We start from the raw sequence: 24,548 nt of genomic DNA on the forward strand, positions 1-24,548 counted from the left end.
TCTGTGCTGCCTCATCCATCCCAACTCTTTTAAAACTTACCCAAGATGCCTTCACCACCACAGAACAATGGATGAAAGACAACCATCTTGCACTCAATGCTGCTAAAAATAAACTTATGGTATTTACCCCCTCCAAAACTCATAACTTGGATAGATCTCTATTCTCCATCACCAGCCAAAACAACACATCTCTTGAGCTAGTATCTGAAACCAAACTACTAGGAGTCCAAATTGATGACAAGCTCAAATTCAACTCCCACCTCCTACTAAATATAAAAAAAACTCACCAAAAACTAGGCCTGCTCTACCATCACAATCGGTTCCTCACCTCAACTACCAAAATTACTCTCTCTACCACATTTCTCCTTCCCTCCCTTCTCTATGGTGCTCCTCTTCTTATAAACCTACAATCTTCCCTGAAAACCAAGCTCTCATCTTGTTACAATAGATTCGCCACCAGTAACAAATCATCCACCCATCACTGTGAACCTCTCCATAAACTCAACTGGCTAGAGCTTCCCAACTACCTCTACATCCCGCCCCCACCCCCAGCAAAAAAGACCACAGTGAAGAACTTTAGAAAAAACACTGAAAAATACTAGTAGCAAAATACCCCCAGAACGCAACACAGGCACGCTGTGATAAGTGTAACAGTCTTCTTTTATTGCATTCTAGTACCTCGGCCTTCGCCTTCTCAAGGAATACATTCATCTTACATACCACCACACCTTTTATATCCTTCACCAAGTCTAATTGACATAATTAATTACAATCAAACAATTAAATAATTAAATATATAAATATTTAAATATTTGGTCAACCATTGAATAAACCTCCCTTTATAACTTAATAAATTTTGCTAAATACATTGTTGGAAACCTTGTTGTTATGTATTGACTTCAAAAAATTACTGATAAACAATGAATATGAAAATATTATATATACTTTAACACCAATATTGTGAATGACATTCAATTCTTAACATTTCAATAGATAAAACACAAAAACATATATTAATTCTCAATAAATCTATACAAAACTTTATATGTTATTATAAGTTTTTGTTTTATATTATTTTAGAAAAATCTTTTTGAAAATTTTTTGAAAATTTTTTTTTAAGAATTTTTTTTAAGAATTTTTATGTATCTCCACTGCAATTGTCTTTACTTAGATTACTTTTAATATACAAATTCATATTTCAATGTTCATACCATTAGGAAAGTAGGTTTTATAGTTCAGAATAAATCTGGGCTCCATTTCCAATAATCTATTATGAGATCCTACATCACCCTCTAAATTTTTTGGCTTTCCTAACACACAATATATGAATCCTTCAGGTGTCCCCCCATGAAAGTCCAAAAAATGTTTAGCCACGGGACTCTCCAGTCTTCTATGTTTGATGTCGCCCAAATGTTCCATGATTCTGAGTTTCACTTTTCTGGTAGTTTGGCCAATATACCATTTTTGTTTGCTGCAACCGCAACCTATGATATATACTACCCCTAACGAATTACAATCATAATATTCTGAGGCTTTGTAACTCACATTGTTGATCTTCTTACCATCTAAATTCCTAACTTTACTGCAAATTTTACACTTGCCACATCTATATGTTCCTATTTTTTCTGTTCTTGGGTTTTCTACCGGGCTGTGCCTTGTGCTCAAAATCTCTTTTAAATTGGGATATCTGCCATACGAAAATATGATTTTGCTTGGGAAAAGATTCCCCACTCTTTCATCCCCCAAAACTATTGGCCACAAATTTAGGACTGTTTCCCTTAAAATTTCAGAAAACTGGGAAAACTTAGTAACAAAAAATAACTTTTCTTTTTTAATGAATTCTGACCCACTGCTTTCTGGCCTATTTCCTTGAAAAACATATGATCTTAAATGCTTGTTTCTATTCATGTTTCTCTCCATATTTCTCTCTGAACATTCAGGGGTTATCAGGCCCAGTTCCTTCTCCACCTTTACCCTGGCCGATTTAATGGTGGCCACAGGGTAACCTCTCACACTGAGTTTCCTTTCAATTTTATCAAATTCATTTCCCACTTTGGTCAACTCAGAAATAATTGCCCCAATGCGTTTGAATTCCCCCAAAGGTAAAGAGTCTAATAGAGATCCGCTGTGCATGCTAGAAGCATGCAAAAAATTATCTGTGGCTGTCTCTTTGTTAAAAGGTTTAAACTGAATCCTATTATTAAACCCTACATAGAATTCAATATCCAAATATTGTATACTCTTACCCCCTTTGGTGTATGTGAAATCCAAACCGCATGGATTCTTCTTAATTTCTGAAATAAATCTGTAAAACTCTGAGGGATCCCCTCTGCACAAAAAAAGCAGATCGTCTATGTATCTTTTGTACTTGACTACCTTCGTCCTAAAAAAATTGTTTGTGTAGATGAAGGAATTTTCAAAATGGGCCATAAAAAGGACAGCATATGATGGTGCATAAGGTGCCCCCATAGCTGTCCCTTCTTTTTGCAGGAAAAACTCTCCCTCAAACTCGAAACAATTATGAGTTAAACAAAATTCCAAAAGCTGTATGATGTAATTAGTTCTTGGTCCTTCCCCCAACATCTTTTCTATAGATTCCAAACCCCAATTTTTGTTGATACTTGTGTACAATGATTTTACGTCTACACTAGCCCAGTAGAAATCTGGTTCCCAGAACATGTTTTTCATATCTTCACTTACTTCACTCGTGTTTTTGACATGGGCTTGTACCTTGTGTAAATGTTGTTTTAGTACTGAGTCCAAAAAAATTCCTACGTTCTGCAAATATGAGCCCTTGCCTGAAACTATGGGGCGACCCGGTGGATTTCTTAAGTCCTTATGGACTTTAGGAATGATAAAAAACCTTGCATTCCTTGGATTCTCTATATACATCCTTCTTACATCTCTAGATGTAAAAAATCCTAACCGTTCACCCCTTTCTAGGACCTCCAATAATGCAGAATTGAAAACTCTTAACATATTAGAGACCAACCTAGTAAAAATTTTATCATCATTTAAGAGCTCCAACACAGCCATGTTGTACCTGTCTCTAGGTAAGATGACCCAATTGCCCCCTTTATCTGCTTGAGTGAAAACGAGATGTTTGTTACTATCTCTCAAACCTAATAGAGCAGTCCATTCATTCTTGCTCAAATTATACAATTTTTTACTTTTTACAAACATATCATGTTCATACTCCAGCTGCTTAAATAGAGTCTTTTCAAAAACCTGTATGGCTGCATTGCTTCTAGGTGGATTGAATTTGCTTTCATAGGGCATTCTTGGCACACATTCTTAAAAAAAATTCCTAAAAAAAATTTTCAAAAAATTTTCAAAAAGATTTTTCTAAAATAATATAAAACAAAAACTTATAATAACATATAAAGTTTTGTATAGATTTATTGAGAATTAATATATGTTTTTGTGTTTTATCTATTGAAATGTTAAGAATTGAATGTCATTCACAATATTGGTGTTAAAGTATATATAATATTTTCATATTCATTGTTTATCAGTAATTTTTTGAAGTCAATACATAACAACAAGGTTTCCAACAATGTATTTAGCAAAATTTATTAAGTTATAAAGGGAGGTTTATTCAATGGTTGACCAAATATTTAAATATTTATATATTTAATTATTTAATTGTTTGATTGTAATTAATTATGTCAATTAGACTTGGTGAAGGATATAAAAGGTGTGGTGGTATGTAAGATGAATGTATTCCTTGAGAAGGCGAAGGCCGAGGTACTAGAATGCAATAAAAGAAGACTGTTACACCTATCACAGCGTGCCTGTGTTGCATTCTGGGGGTATTTTGCCACAGTGAAGAACTTCTCAAAAGCAAACTTCACACTTCTTAAGACTGGAGTGGTATCCTTCAAGGCCCCCGAGCCAGTGGAAACCACAACCCACGCTGCTGAAACCCTTACAAATGCCTTCTACGAGCACCTCCAGGAATGTATGGATCAAGCAATCCCTAATAAAATCAAGACCTTTTCCACCAAAGGCAGGCGCCCGGTCTGGTGGACTCCAGCCATAAACAAACTCTACAACAAGAGGAGAAAGCTACTACATGACAGAGCAAAATCCCTAAATGGGAAGGCATCTCTGATCAATACTAGCAAAAAACTACGATCACTCATAAAATCATCCAAGGCCAACTTTGAAAGAAAAATCGCTAATGACACAAAAGACAATCATAAAGCCTTCTTTAGCTATGTTAGAAACCTGGGTGGAAACTCCCAGATATGCTCAGAATTAGTCCAAAATGATAAAAAAATCACTGAACCCACAGACATTGCCAACATACTGGCAGACAGGTTCAGTGCAAATTTCTTCCTCCCTCCCCAAAAGGAGAAATATCTATCCCACCAGAGTCTAGCCTCCCAAACATCTCAGATGCCCAGGTGAGAGCTGCTCTCTCTAAAGCAAAAAACACACCATCAATGGGACCGGACGGTGTCCCCGGCTGTGTGCTACACGATCTCAATGAGGAACTAAACCCACACATAAGGCTGCTGTTTAATCTTAGCCTTACTACAGGATACATACCCAAAGAATGGCGTACGGCAACTGTGGTCCCACTCCACAAAGGCGGTGCTTCTACGGACCCTGGAAATTACCGCCCCATAAGCTTGACGAGCCTTGTCTGCAAAGCTATGGAGAGGATCATAATGGAACTCATAAATAAAGACATTGGGGACCTACAGACACTGGATCCTACCCAATTTGGCTTTGTCAAGGGCAGATCCTGCCTCTTGAACTTGGTCGACTTTTTCGAAACAGTCACTAAGGCCATTGATGAGGGTAAGGCAGTTCACACAGCCTACCTTGACCTAGCAAAAGCATTCGACACAATACCCCACTCGGGCATCATAGAAAAGCTCACCAGCTTAGATGTAAACCCATATGTCACAAGATGGGTTGCAAACTGGCTCAAGGACAGAACACACAGGGTTAGAGTTGCTGGTGCCATGTCAGACTCTAAGCCGGTCACGAGCGGTGTCCCACAGGGCTCAGTCCTGGGCCCCCTCTTGTTCGGCATTTATTTTTCTGAAGTGCAGGCAAACATAGGGGGATTGTGGCTGACAAAATTTGCAGATGACTGCAAACTGGGCACCATAACTGACACTCCATCAGACACAGACATCCTCCAGAAAGGTCTCATAGAAATGGATAACTGGTGCCAGAGCCATGGCCTTAAGCTAAATGCCAAAAAATGTATAGTCATACCCTTTGGGAAAAACAAGATTGGTAACCCCTAATTACCACATAGGTGGTAATCCATTAAACATGGAAGAAGTTATCAGGGACCTGGGGACCCAAGTTGACAGTAACCTCTCTTTTGACACTCACATTGCCAAAGTGGTTAGGAAGACCTTCTACATTGCCCACCTGATCATGAAGGGATTCACATCCAGATCAGGAGAGGTCATTGTACCCCTGTACTCTTCACTTATCAGACCAATGATTGAGTACAACGCCCCATTCGGAATGTACCTTACCCGACACCTGCAGCAGTTGGAAAGACCCCAAAAGTTCCTCACCAAAAGGATAAAGGGGCTCAAACATATGTCATACGATGCTCGACTGAAGAAACTCCAGCTCTATTCAGTCGCATACCGCCTGCTCAGAGGTGATCTGTGCCTGACATACAAGGCCACGTCCAACCCGGAATTAATGTACATGCTCCACCTCTAAAAATCCAAATCCACCAGAGCCACGAGAGCAAGAGACTTAAACCTCAACACGGATATAAATAGGACGTGCTGGAGGGACAGATTCATCACCCAGAGACTCCCTACACTATGGAACAGAATCCCAGTCCATGTGAGGCAGAGCCCCTCACTGACTCTGTTCAAGAGAAATCTTGACGAGTGGATGGGAGATCGTAGGTTTACCCCGGGAATCATCTCTGTATCACTGCTGGACAGAGGCACAGCAAACTAATGGGTATAGTATTCTCATCCTAAGGGGTGGTGAAAGCCACACACACTCTGGCTAGGCTTATAAATGCCCTAGGGCAGATAGCCTAGTATGAACCTATGAACCTATGAACCTATGAACTACACTCAGCTCACCTATGCACATAAACTCATTTTCCAGCCATCCCTCTGTCCCTCTCTCTCAACTACCTTCAAAATGCAAACAACTCAAAGACTTCTAAGATCTAACAATCAAAACCTCATAGAAGTTTACAGACCCCTACACCCTCCAGGACAAAACCTCCTGTCCTTCTCATTAGCACGCCTATGGAACTCCCTTCCCCCCTTCATTCGTACAGTTGCAAGCCTGCCATCTCTACACTCTCATTTAACATCCTCTTGGGAATGCTCCTGTTCACATCCGTCATAACCTACTCTCTAATCCCTATCCTTTCCTCTTTCCTTTTTCTCAAATCCCAGCTAGCAAATTCATGCCGGCTCCTAGCATACAACTCCTTATTTGTACCCTGAAATTTTTAGCAAAAAAAAAAAAAAATTTTTTATGCCTGTATCACTTGTTTTTGTTGATATTTTTTTCTAACATATAATCAGAATTTCTACAATGTTTTTTTTTTTTTTTTTTTCCAATTTCTCATATAAACTATGTGTGTAGCATAACCTTTGTATAATCTGTATGTGTAATATAATCTTTGTATAATCTGTATGTGGAGCTTTTCTCCCCAGGACTCCATTGAAAACGGGTTCTTTAGGCCCAATGGACTATCCTGGTTAAACAACTGCAAATAAATAAATAAATAAATAAATAAATAAATTCCAATGTCCTGGATCAACTAATCCTTTGTCCCACCAGGGGCTTTAATATCCTAGACCAGGTCATTACCAACATGAGAAATAGATGCTCCACACCAGTGGTCACCCCCTCATTGGTCAGGTCTGACCATAGGCAAATCACCCTTGACATCCACCCCCCCCCCCCCCCAGTAAGGAAACCTCAGTAAAAAACTTCTCCAAAGCCAACTTCATGCTACTCAAATCAGAGGTGACAAACTTCATGACACCCATGCAGACAGGAACTGAAAGTTCAACTGCTGAATCCTACACTAAGGCACTGTACGAGCACATCCACTCTTGCATGAATTGTACCATCCCAAATAGAACCAAGATGGTCTCTTCCAAAAAAAGGAAGCCAATCTGGTGGTCCCCTGCCATAAACAAAGTATACAACAGAAGGAAGAAACTGTTGCAGAAAAGAGGAAAATCCCAGGATGCAAAAAACACCCTTACCAGCCTTAGTAAGAAGTTGAGATCCCTCATAAAATCCTCCAAAGCTAGTTATGAAAATAAAATTGCCAGATTCCAAAGACAACCACAAGGCATTCTATAGTTCTGTCAAGAATCTAAATGGCAATGCTCAGATCTGCTCTGAGCTACAACAGAATCGCATTAAATATACTGATCCCAAGGATATTGCCAATATCCTGGCAGATCGATTTAGTGCCAACTTCACCCCCCCTCTAACCCCTTAAAGTGCTCATCTCAGTATGAAAAGATTGCCAAATTCTGGTAATCATGGCCACACAGGTAGAAACCACACTCTCCAAAGCTAATACAGCATCCATGGGACCAAATGACATCCCGGGCTGTGTACTACATGAACTACAAAATGAACTGGCACCTTACCTACGTGTCATGTTGAATCATAACCTCACCTCAGGCTTCGTGCCCACTGAGTGGTGCACAGCTACAGTTATCCCACTCCACAGGGGAGGATCCACCTTGGATCCCGGGAACTACTGTCCCATCAGTCTGATGAGCCTGATCTGTAAGGGCATGGAACGCATTATCATGGAACTTATAAACAAAGACATTGGCAACCTTCAAACACTGGACCCCACCCAGTTTAGGTTTGGGAAGGACCGATCTTGTTTCCTGAACCTGACTGACTTCTTCGAATCAGTCTCCAAAGCTGTGGACGAGGGTAAGGTGGTCCACACGGCCTATCTGGACCTCACCAAGGCCTTCAACACCATCCCCCACTCTGGAATCATAGATAAACTTACTAAGCTGGGCATAAATCCCTACATCACTGATGGGTTGCCAACTGGCTTACCGACAGAACCCAGACTGTAAAAGTAGCCAACTCCAAATCCAGCTCCAGACAAGTGACAAGTGGAGTATCTCAGGGTTCAGTCCTGGGACCACACTTGTTTAGCATCTACTTCTCTGAAGTACCAGCCAACACTAAGGGGCTCTGGCTAACAAAAAGTTTGCAGATGACTGCAAACTGGGAGCCATTATTGAATCCCCAAATGATGTGGCTATTTTACAAAAGGGCCTTACAGAAACAGATGCTTGGTGCCAGAGCCATGGGCTCAAGCTTAATGCCAAGAAATGTATAGTTATCCCCTTTGGGAAAAAACATGTACCCATGAATTACCACATAGGTGGCAGTTCACTAAACACCGAAAGTGTGATGAGAGACTTAGGGACACAGGTGGACAGTGGTCTCACCTTCGATAACCACATCACCACAGCAGTCAAGAAATCCTTCTATGTGGCACACCTCATCACTAAGGGCTTTTCATCCGGAAAAAAGGAGGTCATTGTCCCACTGTACTCATCTCTCATTAGACCCATTATAGAGTGCAACACCTCATTTAGTATGTATCTCACAGGACATGTGCAACTGCTGGAAAGGCCACAGAAACACTTCACTAAAAGAATCACAGGCCTAAAGCAGATGCCCTATGATGACCGTCTAAAATAACTCCAGCTATACTCTGTGGCATATCGTCTACTCAGAGGCGATCTCTGCTTAACATACAAGGCCATGTCTAACCCTAAGCTGTTGGACATGCTCCACTTAAAGAAATCCCAATCTCTCAGAGCTACACGCTCCAGGATCTAAACCTTGTCATCATAATGAACAAAACATGCTGGAGGGATAGGTTCCAGACCCAGAAACTCCCCATACTCTGGAATAAACTGCCCATACATGTCAAGCAGAGCGCCTCCTTGGCCCTCTTCAAAAGGAACCTTGATGATTGGCTGGGAGATAGGAAATTCACCCTGGGGATCATGTCAGTCAACCTGCTAAACAGGGGTCCAGGGAAGTAAATATTGTGGGAAGAAATATCCAGGGAATTCTTATGGTTAGGCTTGGATAGGCCCTAGGGCTGATAGCCTAGTACCAACCTATGAACCTATGTAATTTTTGAACAGAAATTATATCAACATAAATCACATTGACAGTTGAAAACTTGAGCATAATTAGCACTGACATACTCGAACAGCAATTACATTAAAATAAATCCCATTGACATACAAATGACATTCACTGAGAAATGAACAGAGTAGGAAATCATATAATCAAACTTTTGCAGAGTAAATTGTGCATGACTTATCAGTGCTTGTATGACCTGAACTGTCTATGATGTATATATTGTATTCCTAAAATGCAATGTTGTTTAAACTCCATTCATTATGTCAGCATTTTCACACTTGTGTTACGGTATGATGCATACATTGGATAACAATAATAGTTATACTTCATTCAGTGCTTCAGTTAACAGTATGAGTAACATTTCTGAATGGATTTTGCTTAGTCCATGCATTGTGATATTTCTAACAATTATCCCCAAACCACTTACATGCTAGTTCATTGTGGAAATGTTTTGAAAGGACAAATTTAAAGCCTTCAAGTGAATTTGGACGTTTTATGTCAGGAGGGAGATTGCTCCATAATTCAGAGCCTAATCTGGAAAAGGACATTTTCCTATAACTGTCCTGAATGAGGGCCTGCTCAAGGTGATAACATTTTTAACTACTTCTTAGTGTACATGTCTGTTGCCTGAAAGGGATTTTTCAATGATAAGCAATAGCCTTCATTTAGAACTTTAGATTCCAGCATGCCTAGGGCATTGGTTGATCTTTCAGAGACAGGTAGCCAATTTAGTTTCCTGAGAAGATTGCAATGATGTATAAGAAGGTCTGCAGGAAAAAAACAATTCTACATATTTTGTTTTCTGCAGTCTGTAACCTGTGAGTGTTGTAGGCAACATAAAAGGCTAGAAATGGTAGCACATATTCCAGCTTTGGAAGCAGTACATTTTTGCAAAGTGATATGCGTATATCAGGTGAGAGGAGGTGTGATATTCTGTAGCGTGGTTTTAGTTGTGCTATGACTTTATTAACTATATTGTCCTTATGTATGTGAAGTTGAGGGAGGGGTCAGGAGTAAGGCTTAAGGATTTGCATTCAGACTCCATGAGAACACAGTCATTTTGCTTTTACGTTATTTTTAAGCATGGCAGTTGCAGTAGTTTGCTACAGTTAGAAAAGCTCATGAAGATTAATTTGCCCAAATCCCTGGTTACCATCAAACATGGAAAAATACTTCTTTTCCTGGCATAGATGAACCCACTTTTGCAATTCTACAAAGTCAATAATGCTTTCTCTTTGTAGTTTTAATATGATCTTTTGGATCAATGCATACACCAGTGTTATCTGGCTTCACAGCGGCAGCCATGCTATTGGACCAATCAGATGGCCATTCTGTTACTTAATCACACCCATATACACTTCTTTGTTCACCTTCTCTCATTTCAGCTCCTCTAAGCTTCTGGAATGTTCCTTGGAATATAAAGTATTGGTAATACTGCAGGATCTAGGTGGATATGATGAACTCCTGGGAAGCAGTCCTGACCAGTAAAAACATCATGTTCATAATGCAAATTATTTGGTCAGAATTTGTAGATTATGAATTTTTCACATTATCAAGGTTTAGCAAGTCATATAGGTTCATATAGGCTAATGGCTCAAGAGGGCTTACAAGGCTAGCCAGTTTTACCCAGATTTTACCCAATTTTCTATCCCTAGGCAAAAGATAACAAGGATCAGCAAGTGGGGTTTTGACAATTTTTACTGACTGCCTCTGTTCATAAGGGACATGGGCCCCATTCCAGGAGTGAATCTGTGATTTCCCATCAATTGGTTCAGATTGCAGTTATAGATGGTCATGGAAGGGCTTGCTTTACATCAATAGGAAGCCTGTTCCAGAGGAGGGGCAATCTGTAGGACATATATCAGTCTCTCCAACATCTTGTCAAAGATCAGGTTTAGATCCTTGAAGCAAGTAAACCTCGTGGAGTTAGTTTTGTGAATATGCATTATTTCCATCAGGGCTTGGTCAGAGACTGCCTTGTAGGTCAGGCATACATCACCCTTCACTAATTTGTAGGAAGCTGAATACAGTGATAGGACTTTTAATCAGTTCACATATAACATGCTGGCTATGCCCTGTATTTTTTGGTGAGAAACCTCCAAGAGAGCTCCAACCATTGCGGGTACCTGGTGAGATACATGCCATTGGGTGCATCATGCTAGAGTACTATGACATCTTTAGATCTGGAAACTATGCCCTTACTTATAAGCTGAACCCCTTAAAAGAATCTTCTCATCACCCTGGACACATGATGGTCAAAGTTTAGATTACTATATGAGTACCCAGATCTCTCACCATTCAGTCCACTCTTGGGGGAGGAGGTGCTATCAGTGCTGTAATTTGCAGGGGTATTTGATTTTCCAAAGGGTACTATTATGCACTTCTTCATATTTCGTTTGAGGCCACCCATGGCTCTAACACCAACCATTACTCTGTGTCAGGCCTGTGAGCATCATTTGGGGAGTCAATGATTGCCCCCAGCTTGCAGTCATCGCAAATTTGGTCAGCCAAAGGCCATCAAAGGTCATCCACATTTGTCTTGACATCTGAGAAGAATATGCCAAACAAGAGGGGATCTAGCACTGAGCTCTGTGGTACTCCACTGGTGACTGGCCTCTTGTTGGATGGTGATTCCCCCACTCTAATAACACCTGTCCTACTCTCCTATATGTGATGCGTTTGGCTATCTGGTGATGAAGAGGTTTATGCCCAATTTTGTGAGTTTATCTATAATACCTGAGTGGGGTATTCTATCAAATGCCTTGGTCAGGCCAAGGTAGGTAGTATGCACTGTCTTACCCTCATCCATGGCCTTGGTGACCTTCTCAAAGCAGTCCACCAGACTGAGCAGGCAGGACCTGTCCTTGACGAAGTTGAACTGGGTTGGGTCTAGAGTCTGGTGATTTCCCATGTCGTTGCTAATCAGGTGTATGATTATCCTGAAGAGCTGGTATGACTCAAACTTTCACTCCAACTATATGTAACAAAAGTCTAGTATTTTATTCTTGTATTTGTGAGCAAACACTTTCCAATGCTATAGCTTTACAAGAAGACCTAAATAATCTATTGCTACATGACTGGATGAGTCAGACTAGGCTAGTATCCTCCTTTCAGGGAAGACTCAAAGTGGTATTTATACTATTGAGGGAAATTTGGCCAGGAGAAAAAAGTTATGAGGAAAACTATGTAAAGAAGACTTTTTTTGAAGATATAAAATAAGTGGATACAATAAACATGGATGTGATTAAATATGCTTATTATAATATTAGGAGTTAGAATATGCTAAAAGAATAGATCCAAAAGTTATTTTATGTTACATGGGTTACATGGAATGAAAGATTAAATTAAATTATGTTTAATGATTAGTGGATTTTAGCAACAATATTCAGTAAAATCAGATGGTGGTTATGGAAAAATAAGTGGGGGTCTAATACGGATGAACATTTAGCATGATTGTAAAGGAAATTATGAATATATGTAAACAGATTTGTATATTTATGTATTTGTAAATATGTAAATATTTGTAAATAGTTTGTAAATAAGAGTTATTTTTGTATATACATAAAGGACCCCCTGCTCTTTTAAAATCAAAAAGGAAGAAATCCAAGAGGGAGGTCTGCACACTGTTTTATTAACCCAGTTTAGCGCTTACAGCCAAATTTAGACTGGATTTCATCAGAAGGCCATTAAAATCAAAATGGATGGATTTATACCATAATAGCCATCACAGGGTCACAACATGGATTAGATGCTTGCCATTAAAACCATTCTAAAACGTAAGTATACAATAAACAACTTTTTACACAAACTAAACTTTAAATATGAGTGATAAAATGATGAGATAAAAATATATTTACACAAATACACTTTTTAAAACATGAATATTGTAGTACAGCAATACAAAATTTCAACAAAAAGCCATGTAAAAAAACAGATTTACAAGGCAAAAGCAGCCTTCAGTTTTAAAACACTGCTGACTGAAGTTGTTTCATTTAGTCCAGGAAAAACAGTGGCATTACTTTTTAGCTGCCACTGCAATTCTTTGTTTTCTAAGAAATCATCAGCAGGTTCTCCCATTTCCCCCAAGTTCACGTGGTCACGAACAAAGAATTAGGAGTGGGGAGCTGTGTCCCTTGATGTGTTTATATAGGGCACTTTGTTTATCATTCTTTTTATATCATAATGATGCTGGTTTATTCTAGCACTTAGGGTCTCTTTTATTTTCCCTATACAGTGTTTTTAACTTCCTTTTACACCCAATGGTTTAAAATTTTGGAAAAATATGTGAATTTGACATTAGGATGGTATTAAAGAACTCATTCCTTCATGCTTCAAACTCTAACCTTAACCCCACTGAGTGAGAAGTCTTGAATGCATGTACAGGGAGCAGTTTGGTCAGCGTGAGGAACCACAAAGGTTCCTTACAAAGAAAATTCATGTCTTCAAGATCTGTCTTATGTGTACAGACTGAAATCATTGTCACTTTACTCTGTGTCATACAGACTGCTGAGAGGCAACCTGTGCTTTGCATATAGAGCAGTCTTTGACGCAGCTTTAATGGAAATGCAGCACATTCGCAAGTTAAATGGCACACAGGTCACTCTCTCAAAGGACCTTAACCAGGTATGTGCCATCAACAGAACTTGTTGGAGAGAGAGCTTTGTCTCACAGAGGTTGCCCCACCTTTGCAACAAGCTTCCTATTCATTTTAATCAAAGCCCCCCCATTGGCCTTATTTAAGCATAATTTGGATGATTGGATGGGTAATCATAAATTCACCCTGGGGGTTCCACCTGTGTCCTTCTTGGACAGGGGCAATTGATGTTGATTTTAGTGTCTGCTTGAGCCAGAAATCCTTGGGAATGTGGGTTGAACTTGGCTAGGCTTGTAAGGGCCCAGGAGCCATTAGCCTAATAACCTCCTATGATCCTATGATGATGAAACTAGACAAAGGTGGGGGACTAGTCATCATGAATGGGAATGCTTACATCAACAAAATGTTAGGCTTACTTTATGGTGAGACTTACAAAGAAGTTTCACTAAATCAGATGAATATTGCTATTGTAAAATAGACTTGTTACTAGAAGAGTTACTTCTTAACAATCAAATCACACTTTCTGAACATACTTTTCTTTGGGTCCCATCCCCCAGCATCCCCACTATTTTTGGGATTCCAAAGATTCACAAGTGACTAGAGGATTCCCCATGTCTCATAGTAGATGCAAAAGCTTCCAAAACATTTCATTAGCTAAATGCACTGATTTTGAAACTAAGGGCATACTTTGTAATAATGTGCATTTATTTAAAGATTCATAGGAATTTTTGGCTAAGGTTTCTCAAAACTTTACTCAGACAACATCATATTTGTGACTATAGATGTTCAAGACTTGTTTTCTGTCATCCCCCATGTCGTAGGTTTAGACTGATTTTATGAATATATTTGTTTCAACTCTGAGCCTGACAACACTAAAATTCTTAAATTAAGAACACTCATGGAGGCTGTCCTTGTGAAAAGTTTTATCATCTTTGAGAACCAGATTTCAGACAGACCAGAGGGGTAGCGATTGGGGCGGCTTGCACTCCTACCTTTGCAAACATGGGAGAATATTTACATTCTCACATCCGAACATATGAACAGCTGGTGTCTCTATGGTCATTATTTGGATGGCATTATTTTACTTTGGACGGTACCAGTGACAGATTAGAGCAGTTTTTTGAATATATACAGACATCAACTGATTAGTTAAGGTTTGCCATGGAAGTGCAGGCAGAAAGGGTTAGTTATTTTGATGTATCTATCTCAGAAAACAGAAACCTCAAGCAGTTTGAATCCACTATATACAGGAAGCCCACTTATTCTAGCTCATTGTTGCAATGTGATAGCTGGCACCCAATGCATCAAAAGAAGTCCCTTGTCAAGGGTCAATGCGTAAGGTTAGGTCGCATGTTGTTGAATGATTGAACATTAAACTGAGTGTGAAAAGTATGTTAATCAGTACAGGATATCTTGAACACTTTTTGAGTGAAATTTTTATTAAAGTTAAGAACAAGAGAACTTCAGGGCACTTCAGCCCACTGCTTGGAGGGGTGACTGGGTTAGGACCCTTATTCAACAATGAGACAAACGTGACGACCCAAGGGGTGTACAACAAAGCACTAGTGTTGCCCATTAACAAAGATTTTTTCAACATTAAATCTATTATAGAAAATAACTTTAGCCTTTCTTGCATACACCCAGAATACACTAGGGTAGTAGATGTGACCCCTAAAATTGTATACAAGAAGGACACTTGTTTTAAATCTTTATTAAAAAATACTTATACCTTAAGGGGACTAGGCAGAGTGTGGTCACTGTTCCCAATGTTGTTTCATTTTGGAGGGCACTAGTTTTATACTTGTGCATTATTTATTTATTTATTTAATTTATTTATTTAACATTTGTTTACCGTGAAAGTCCGACTGGGCTAGTTGCCCATTTTCAGCAGAGGCTCGGGGAGAAATTCTCCACAGAAAAAACAATAGTAAAGATTAGCAAACATTTTACAGAATAAAAACATAATCAGAGAAGTTTTACAGTATATAAACTATACAAAACATGAAGAAGGCAATGCTATACAAAGGAATAATATTGACTAATGTTTTTCTACTTGCTTACAACAACATTCAATAAAAGGTTATATAAATGTCAGAGGAGTAAGGTGGAGAAGAGAAACAAAAAGTTCATCCTGGTGAGGAACAAGAGCATAACCAGCTGCTGTTCAGATAGGTCTTCAGCAGGAATTTGAATTGTGCTGGGTCTGTTGTATTTAGTATATTCTGAGGGATAGTGTTCCACGCTTTAGAGATTATGTTAAGTTCATAGGTAAGTACTAGGCTAACTGCCCTTGCAATCCATTTTAAGCCTAGCCAGTTATCCCCTGTGAGATTCAAACCCTGTACCTTGTGTTTAAAGAGAGTCACCAAAGCTGCTGTTAGATTTTGTGACTTGTAGAAGTAATTTGTGGGATGACCTCAGTGTCCTGTTGTTGTGGTAGATTTCCACTAGTTTGTTTATGGCTGGGCATTTTTCAGGTAGATACACAATATGGAGTAGGTTAGGGTAAGCTGGTTTAAGGATAGGAGGTTAGGTAGCTCTAGCCATTTGAGTTGTTTTAGAGCAAGACAGTGATCGGTTCTGTACTGAAGGTTTGTGGCAAATCTGGCTATCTTGTGGTAGCACGTTTCATGTTTGTTGAGTTCAGTTTTCTTAAGGTTTATGAGTACAGGGGAGGCATATAGTAGGGTAGGTAGTAAGTGGGTCCTGGCAACTGCTTGTCTAGATGAGTTTGTTAGATTAGCTTTAATCCTGTAGAGAGAATCTAGTTTAATGTGTGTGTTTTTTAACTGCAAATGATACATGCTTGTCAAATTTTAGATTATTATCAATAATGACAGCCGCGGTGGTGCAGCGGTCGCGTTGTTGCCTGACAGCAAGAGGTTCTCCCGTTCGATTCTCGGCTGGAGTGCGGGGAGTGCCTTCTGTGTGGAGTCTACATGTCCTCCCCACGGTTGGGTGGGCGTTTGAAAGACATGCATAAATGGGCGTGCCTTTGTTGAAGGTTGGACGTTGAGCTGGCACCTCGGCGTTCCTGAAAATCTACTGCCAATCATTAGCGGACCGGAGTTCCGCTGTGGCGACCCCTAACCGGGAAAAGCTGAAAGACAAACAACATCAATAATGACTCCTAGTAGTTTAGTTGCTAAGGTTGGTTCAATTTGTGTGTGGTTGGATGATGTGATTTTAAAGTTCTGGTTAAGGTTATTTGATATGTTATGGTTGTTGGAGAACAGCATTAGTTTGTTTTTTTGGGGGTCTAGGATGAGTTGATATTTAGTTAGGAAAGATTCAATGGCCGTGAAGGATCTTTGGGTAGCTTCTTGGAGCTGTGGCAGGGAGGGTGCAGCACAAATGACTGTAGTGTCATCTGTATATTGTATGATTGTAGCAAGGTTAGTTGGAGTGTGGAGACTATTAGTGATGACCGAGAAGAGTACAGGACCCAGAACTGAATCTTGTGGAACTCCTACTGTTACAGGAAGTGGGGAAGAGAGGTCATTTTGCCACTTGACTGCTTGTTGCCGATCTGAAAGATAATTTTGAAACCACGTGAGGGTATTTTTAGATATGTCTAGGGATGCCAATTATGGAAAAGTAATACTTAAACAGAAATTTGACTGCGGTTTATGTGGCAAAGCGCCAGTCATGTGATGGGTTCTATATAGGGAAAATAAAAGGGACCCTAAGTGCTAGAATAAACCAGCATCATTATGATATAAAAAGAATGATAAAAGAAATGCCCTTTATAAACACATCAAGGGACACAGCTCCCCACTCCTTCAAATTCTTTGTTCTTGACCACGTGAACTTGGGGGAAATGGGAGAACCTGCTGATGATTTCTTAGAAAACAAAGAATTGCAGTGGCAGCTAAAAAGTAATGCCACTGTTTTTCCTGGACTAAATGAAACAACTTCAATCAGCAGTTTTTAAAACTGAAGGCTGCTTTTGCTTTGCAAAACTGGCCTTCTCACATTTTCAGGGAAACTTCATTAATCACTGGGCATGTACTTGTATATTCTGTTTATAGCCATACCTCAAACAGAGCTGCTTGACAATACATTTCTCATGTTTCCCATGACTCTTAAGGGTAATTTTATCTATTTGTACTTGTTTTTAGATATTCTGCTTTGGATGTAACTTTACAACGTTCTAACTGTTCTATGAACTGCTTCAGTTGCCTCAGAGTAATCCATTCATTTTGTATGTATTCCTGACTTTGAATATTCTTTCCTTGACCATCTGCCTCTTGTCTAGTCATCATTTCTGATATACAAGAGTTTGTCTCATGTCAATGTATCATGTAACTCAACAGATTCACTGTATGTCTTGTTTTTTTATTTCAGTTACAAACATATCTGTACTTTATGCAGAACTTTGTCTCTCATACATTCCAAACTGCACATACATGACAAATGTTTCCCTGTTTCACAATGATTCTAAATATCTACCTTATCAATACAAACATAGTTCTTTCCCTCTTGAAACACAGGCATATTAAAAATGTTTTGGGGTTTCTTCCCCTGCAACATGTACAAATGTGGGCACATTGTACTTATTAGGGTTCTTGGATATACAGCTCACACTCACTTTGGATATAAAATTACTAGTTCACTGGAAAATTGCCCTGCAGTCTGATTTTCTTGAGGCTGTTATCTGCACAGTTCTTGAACAGGAACTAAAAGCATTTACTACTGATAACTTTGGATACAATGTAATATTTGGTATTTGAAAATATGAAATGAGAGATGAGACACAAGATGTGTAGCTGTCAACTTCATCAGCTTTACTTCCGGGCTGCACAACATTATACGGGAACCTGACCACATGACACACCTGTGGGACACTGAATCCAGAATTTGAAGAACATAGGCATATATGCTACAGGAGTAAGCTAGTGATGTTAGTGATGATGATGATGAAGGTGACTCATTTTGTTACTGGAATGCCACCTGTTAGGAGCTGGTTGGCATCTTTGGCAGGCAAGCTCTAAGGTTTACTAAGCAGTCTGGAAGCACCATCGTCAGGATGGGGTATGGCAACATGCAACAATGTTCCTGGTATTGCAGGCATTACTACGACAGGGTGCTCACTGTTACTTGAAGCAGAAATTAATAAGGCATACATAAATACATAATCATAACTACTACTGAAAAGCCGTATGATCTAATCCTCTAAAATGTATTTATTTTGATTTAGGACTTAAAAGTGTTATTATGATTTCGTGACACTGCCCTAGCCCCCTAAAAAGTACATTTTTGATTCAGTTACACTGGCCTAACTCCTTAAAAAGTGTTTATTTTGATTCAGTTGCACTGCCCTAACTCATTAAAAGTGTTTATTTTTATTCAGTGTCACTACCGTAACCCCCTAACAAGTATAATTTTGATTTTGTGTTAGTTATATTTCATTTTTTTTTTTGCTCTTCAGATGAAGAGCTGAGGAGACGGGGATCTGGCTGCAGTTGGCTTACTAAAGTGAAAAAGCTAAAGTCCATTTTTGTTTGCTCTTCAGTAGGATTTGCTGTTTTGAACACTTGATAACATGAGTGCTCCAACTTTCTCATGTCAATGTTCAGAAAGTCAACAATGAGGTCCATCAACTTTCTGAAAGGGACCTGTGTGTGTGTGTGTATGTATATATATATATATATATATATATATATATATATATATATATATATAGAGAGAGAGAGAGAGTTTTATTTATTTATTTATTTATCCTTTGTTGTTCGAGTTAGTCGCACTAGGCTAGTAGCCTCTTTTCAGCAGAGACATGAGGTGGTATTTATACTACTATAGGAAATTTGGCTAAGGCATTGGGAAACTTCTCTCTACTCTTTTCAATAAGTGCAGTGGGATCTTTTACATCCACCTGTGGTATAACCTAGTCAAGCAGATGGCGGTTAACATCTCAACGTAAAGGTCTTTATGGGCTCAGCTGAGTTTAAAGAACCTCTGTTTCTGAAGTATAGTCAAACTATCCACTTATGCTGTGCTGATGACGTCAATATAATGGTCAAAACATACATGTCCACATTTAGTGGAGTTTGGCTTTATTGGCCTGAACGTAACCATAAAGAGCTAAAAAGCAAAAAAAATCATGGACATTCAGAAGCCATGTAGGTGATATACTTTATGTCCTTAAGGGGTCATTTGAATACATCCCATGGGCCTCCATTACAGGAGGTTTAAGGTATCACACAGTGAAAACTCTAGCTTGCCTGGGTTTTTCTTGCAGTTTTACTGAATGGTTTGTCTGTGTGATCTTTTTACCCATTGTTTTTATATATAAATATATATTTATATATATATATATATATATATATCTGTGTGTGTTTGTGTGTGTGTGTGTGTGTGTGTGTGTGTGTTTGTGTGTGTGGATATATTTAAATATATATATATATATATATATATATATATATATATATATATATATATATGGGTGTGTGTGTGTGTGTGTGTGTGTGTGTGTGTGTGTGTGTGTGTATGTGTATGTAAATAGATAATGCTCTATAGATATCTATCTATTTGTATTTCCATGAAATAATAATGAATAATCTCCAGTGAGTTTGATCAAAACACAAAACATTGAACAAACTCACTGTTGATTACCTTTAAACCAATAGGTTACATTTGTGATTATCAAGGTTGGTACTAAGCTAGCTGCCCTTGTGAGCCATTTTAAGCCTGGGCAATTTCCCTTTCAAAAGTGAAAATCATACCCTGTACCTTGTGTCTGTGAGGCAAACACCTTAACCATTATTTCAAACCCCAACCCCTAAACTATTTTACTCCTATCCAATAACCAAACATTGTGCTAATGTGAGAATCCAGCCCTGTACCTGTAAGACAAGCACTTTATCCTTTAAACCAACATAATCATTGAGGGGGCTTTGCCTGTACTCCTCTCACACCTGGTATGTGGGGAGTCTGCCCCCGCACCACAGAAATTAAATATACTAACTCCATCAGAAATTAAATATACTGACTCCAGGGTCACGCAAACTAAAAAAAAATGGCAAAAACCCTTGAAATGTGTAACAGTCGATATATAAGAACTTCAGCCATTACATAATTTGACAAACTGTACCAGTGACGGGCAAAAAAAATTGCCTACTCTCACCCAGACTCTGCTGCAATTTGCTGTAAGGGAAAGGTTAGTTTGCTTTTTATTTGTTGCATTTTGTATTACTTTATTGCCTTTTTCTATTTTGTATACTGTGATTTGTTTTCTGTACACTGTTTTACTTGTATTCTGCTTTTAACTGCATATTAAAACTTGAAAAGAGACCACAGCTCTGTCTCTTGTGAGTCAGACAGAAATTAGAACAGGTGAATTAAGGAGTCACACATAGGTTAGAACAGGTCATTTAAGGTTAATCATCTGTGAACTGAGGAGGTGGAGCTTGGAATTAAACCTTCTATTTAAGGGATAAAATAAAGCATTTCAGAGCTTCACTGGAAAGGCTCACCCAGTCTCTGCTGCAGTTTGCTGTGAGAGAAAGGTTAGTTTGCATTTTATTTGTTGTATTTTTTATTACTTTATTGCCTTTTTCTATTTTGAATACTGTGATTTGTTTTCTCTACATTGTGTTTTACTTGCATTCTGCTTTTAACTGCATATTAAAACTTGAATAGAGACCACAGCTCTGTCTCTTGTGAGTCAGGCAGAAATCTTTCCCACCCTCCTACCCTGTTACTGTTGTGTTCTTAAACACCACTGTCTTTCTAGTTGCCTGCCCCTTTTGTTAATTTGACCATATATCTTATGTCCTCTCTGCTTTTACTGGCTGGTGTCAGTAAGCACAAAATTACCATTTTGTGAAATCACTCCCCATCAACTATTTAAATTTATTGGCCATCCTACTGTATTCCATAGTACCAGAATACAAAAGTGATGACCCCCTTTCAATCATTCTTGCTGTTTTAAAAATAATGACTCTCCACTAAAACATAACTTTTTAGACAGGTAAAACTTAAGTTACCTACTTTCACATCTAACTCCTCTAATGCACACTGCAGTGTTTAGGATAGACCACTTGTTTTCATCTTACTTTTAAGCGTCTATTGCAAGACCACCAGCACTTTACCACATTCTGCCTCTCAGTAGTCATCTTGGGATTAATGCTTCTGTTTTCTCCTGGTGAGAGAAGGAGTGCAATTACATTATTTCTTGGAGACTGCTGATCACTAGAAAGCTTAATAACTGCTTTATAGGTGACAGCTTGGAATATGTGCTTATATTCTGATCCTGGTGAGAGAAGGAGCAGAGTGCATTGATTGCTGTCTGTTTCTGGTTGGAGAGTGAGTGTCTGTGCTTAATGTACCTGATTGGTCTGGTTGCTATTCGATACATCTACCAGAAAAAGGCTACAAGCCTGCAGACCCTTGCATCATTTGGGACAAGACTGTAGATCACCAAACAGGCCATGGCCTGCTTCTCTTCTTGGGATTGGTGTAAAATTTTGCTCCTGGTTCACTCTGTCAAGCAGTGACACTGAAGGGCAGCATAAGACATATTTTTCAGACCCTTTATCCTTTTGGTGAGAGAAGAAGCAAAGGAGTATTTTATCCCAACAGAGTGAAGCTGTGCTGAAACCAGCATTAGTAGTAGCCAGGCAGTAGCCATTCATGCGACTCCCCTCTTTTCATCATTCTAGACAAGCTAATTATTTTTCAGTAAGTACTGCTTGATTTCTTTCTAACTTCAGAATATCTGCCTAAATAATTCATCCTTAAATTTTCAGGGTCTACGTATTAGTTTCTCCTCAAGTACTTGGCTGTGCTCTGTAGAGACTCAGACACCTTGAGTGACATTTTTCCTGTAAAAGGACTATATAAGGAAACAGTTCCAGTACATAGTAAACAGGACACAGCTCCATTACTTAGTAAACAGGAAACTGTTTTTGTGTTATCTGATTGTCAAGGCTTGCTGATTTAAAAATAGTCCCGGTTTGTAAATTCCTGCATACCATTATTAGAATCTCCTTGTGTTCTGACTGAAGAGCGCTTCTCAAACAATCTGGAAATATAATGCTGATAAGTATATTTTTGGGCACTTTAACTTTTCAGACTTCTGGACTGTCTTAATTTTTGCTTGACCAAATTATTTATATATTGCTGGCATTGTTTCATGTTTTCTGATCTGTTCTGAAACTGGTTTTCTCCCTCCCACCCACCTTATTCATGTGGTGTTGTTATAGTTGGTGGCTTTGCAGTTGCCCACAGCTACTGTAAATTTGATCTGGGACACTCCTCCCAGTCTAGTGTTCATTCTACATAATACAGAGAGAACATCTGAGAAGGCCAACCCACTTAGGTTCTTAATTTTGAATTGTCTTCTGCTCCTCCTTTCTCCCTTTGCACTTTACTAAAAAAAAAAAAAAAATCTCCTTGTGTTCTGACTGAGTGTGCTTCTCAGCTGATAAGTATATTTTTCGAGCTTTTTACCTGCTCAGATTTCAGTTTGGTTCAGCATACATTTATTTAAACTGTATTTGCTTTAATACTGCTACACACTCAAGTGTGCTAGCTTGCACTGCACTTGAATTGTTTTTGGTGCTGTTTTAGCTGCTTTCTGAAAAAAAATTCTAAGCTTATTTCCTGCCTTTCCTGTAACTAGTCTAGTCCAGATACGGATTTGCTGTATCCAGGACTGTTTGTAAGCTGCTGAGCCCCCCAAGCCTTTTTGTATTGGAGGGAAGCCTTCTAGCTTATCAGTGGGAGTGGTAAGCACTAGGAAGCCTATCTACCACAAGAGTAATGGTTTCTGGCCCAGAAATTGTAGTTTATTGACCATTTGGGCAGTTTTTCCATTTCTTTCAACTTTCTGGTTTAAAAGCTCACATTTGCACTTGTTTCCCACCTTTCCTGTAACTAGTCTAGTCCAGGTACATATTTGCTGTATCCAGGACTGTTTGTAAGCTTCTGAGCCCCCAAATCCTTTCTGTGTTGGAGGGAAGCCTTCTAGCTTATCAGTAGGAGTGGTAAGCACTAGATAGCCTATCTACCACAAGAAGAGTAGTTTCTGGCCCAGAAATTGTAGCTTATTGGCCACTTGGGCAGTTTTTTCCATCTCTTTCAACTTTCTGGTTTAAAAGCCCACATCTGTAAGTGTTTCCCACCTTTCCTGTAACTAGTCTAGTCCAGATACAGTTTGCTGTATCCAGGACTGTTTGTAAGCTTCTGAGCCCCTGTAGCCTTTCTGTGTTGGAGGAAATACTTTTAGCTTGTCAGTAGGATTGTTAAGCACTAGGTAGCCTATCTACCACAAGGGAAGTGGTTTCCGTCCCAGAAATTGTAGTTTATTGGCCGTTTGGGCAGTTTTTCCATCTGTTTCAACTTTCTGGTTTAAAAGCCTGTGTTTGCGCTTTTCCCGCCTTTCCTGTAACTAGTCTAGTCCAGATACAGATTTGCTGTATCTAGGACTGTTTGTAAGCTTCTGAGTGGTGCCAAAGTCTGCTCTTCAATTTTTCCCTTAGATCTGCTACTTCTCTCCTCTCCTGCACTTTTACTAGCTTATTAGTTTACCACTTTACCAGACTTCTTGTACCAATTATTGTAGTACACAAAAGTGCTACAAGCACTAAATGTTCTAAAGGAAACAGCTACAGTACTTATTATTAATGACTACCCCTCCAGGAATGTCTAAAGGTCAGTTCCCTGTGCTGTCTCCTATTAACCTGGTGAACTTTGGCATCCTGAGGCAATGTAGCAACTGCCTCATGTACACTGACAACCCTCTCCTCTTACCTCCCAGCACTCAGACTTGCAAAAGATT

At 39.1% G+C, this 24,548-nt stretch overlaps 1 long non-coding RNA gene across 1 annotated transcript; it reads right to left on the reverse strand.

Annotated features, from left to right (window-relative positions):
* Nucleotides 1–321: 321 nt before the first annotated feature.
* On the reverse strand, nt 322–6,092 carry LOC122794792. Its single transcript, XR_006363704.1, has 3 exons — nt 6,070–6,092; nt 834–837; nt 322–529 (listed from the first exon to the last, which is right to left on the reverse strand). It is a non-coding gene; the product is annotated as an uncharacterized LOC122794792 (long non-coding RNA).
* Nucleotides 6,093–24,548: the final 18,456 nt, after the last annotated feature.

This window comes from Protopterus annectens, chromosome 2.part1, assembly GCF_019279795.1.
Source record: "Protopterus annectens isolate FY-2018-M chromosome 2.part1, PAN1.0, whole genome shotgun sequence".
Lineage (NCBI taxonomy): Eukaryota > Metazoa > Chordata > Ceratodontiformes > Protopteridae > Protopterus > Protopterus annectens.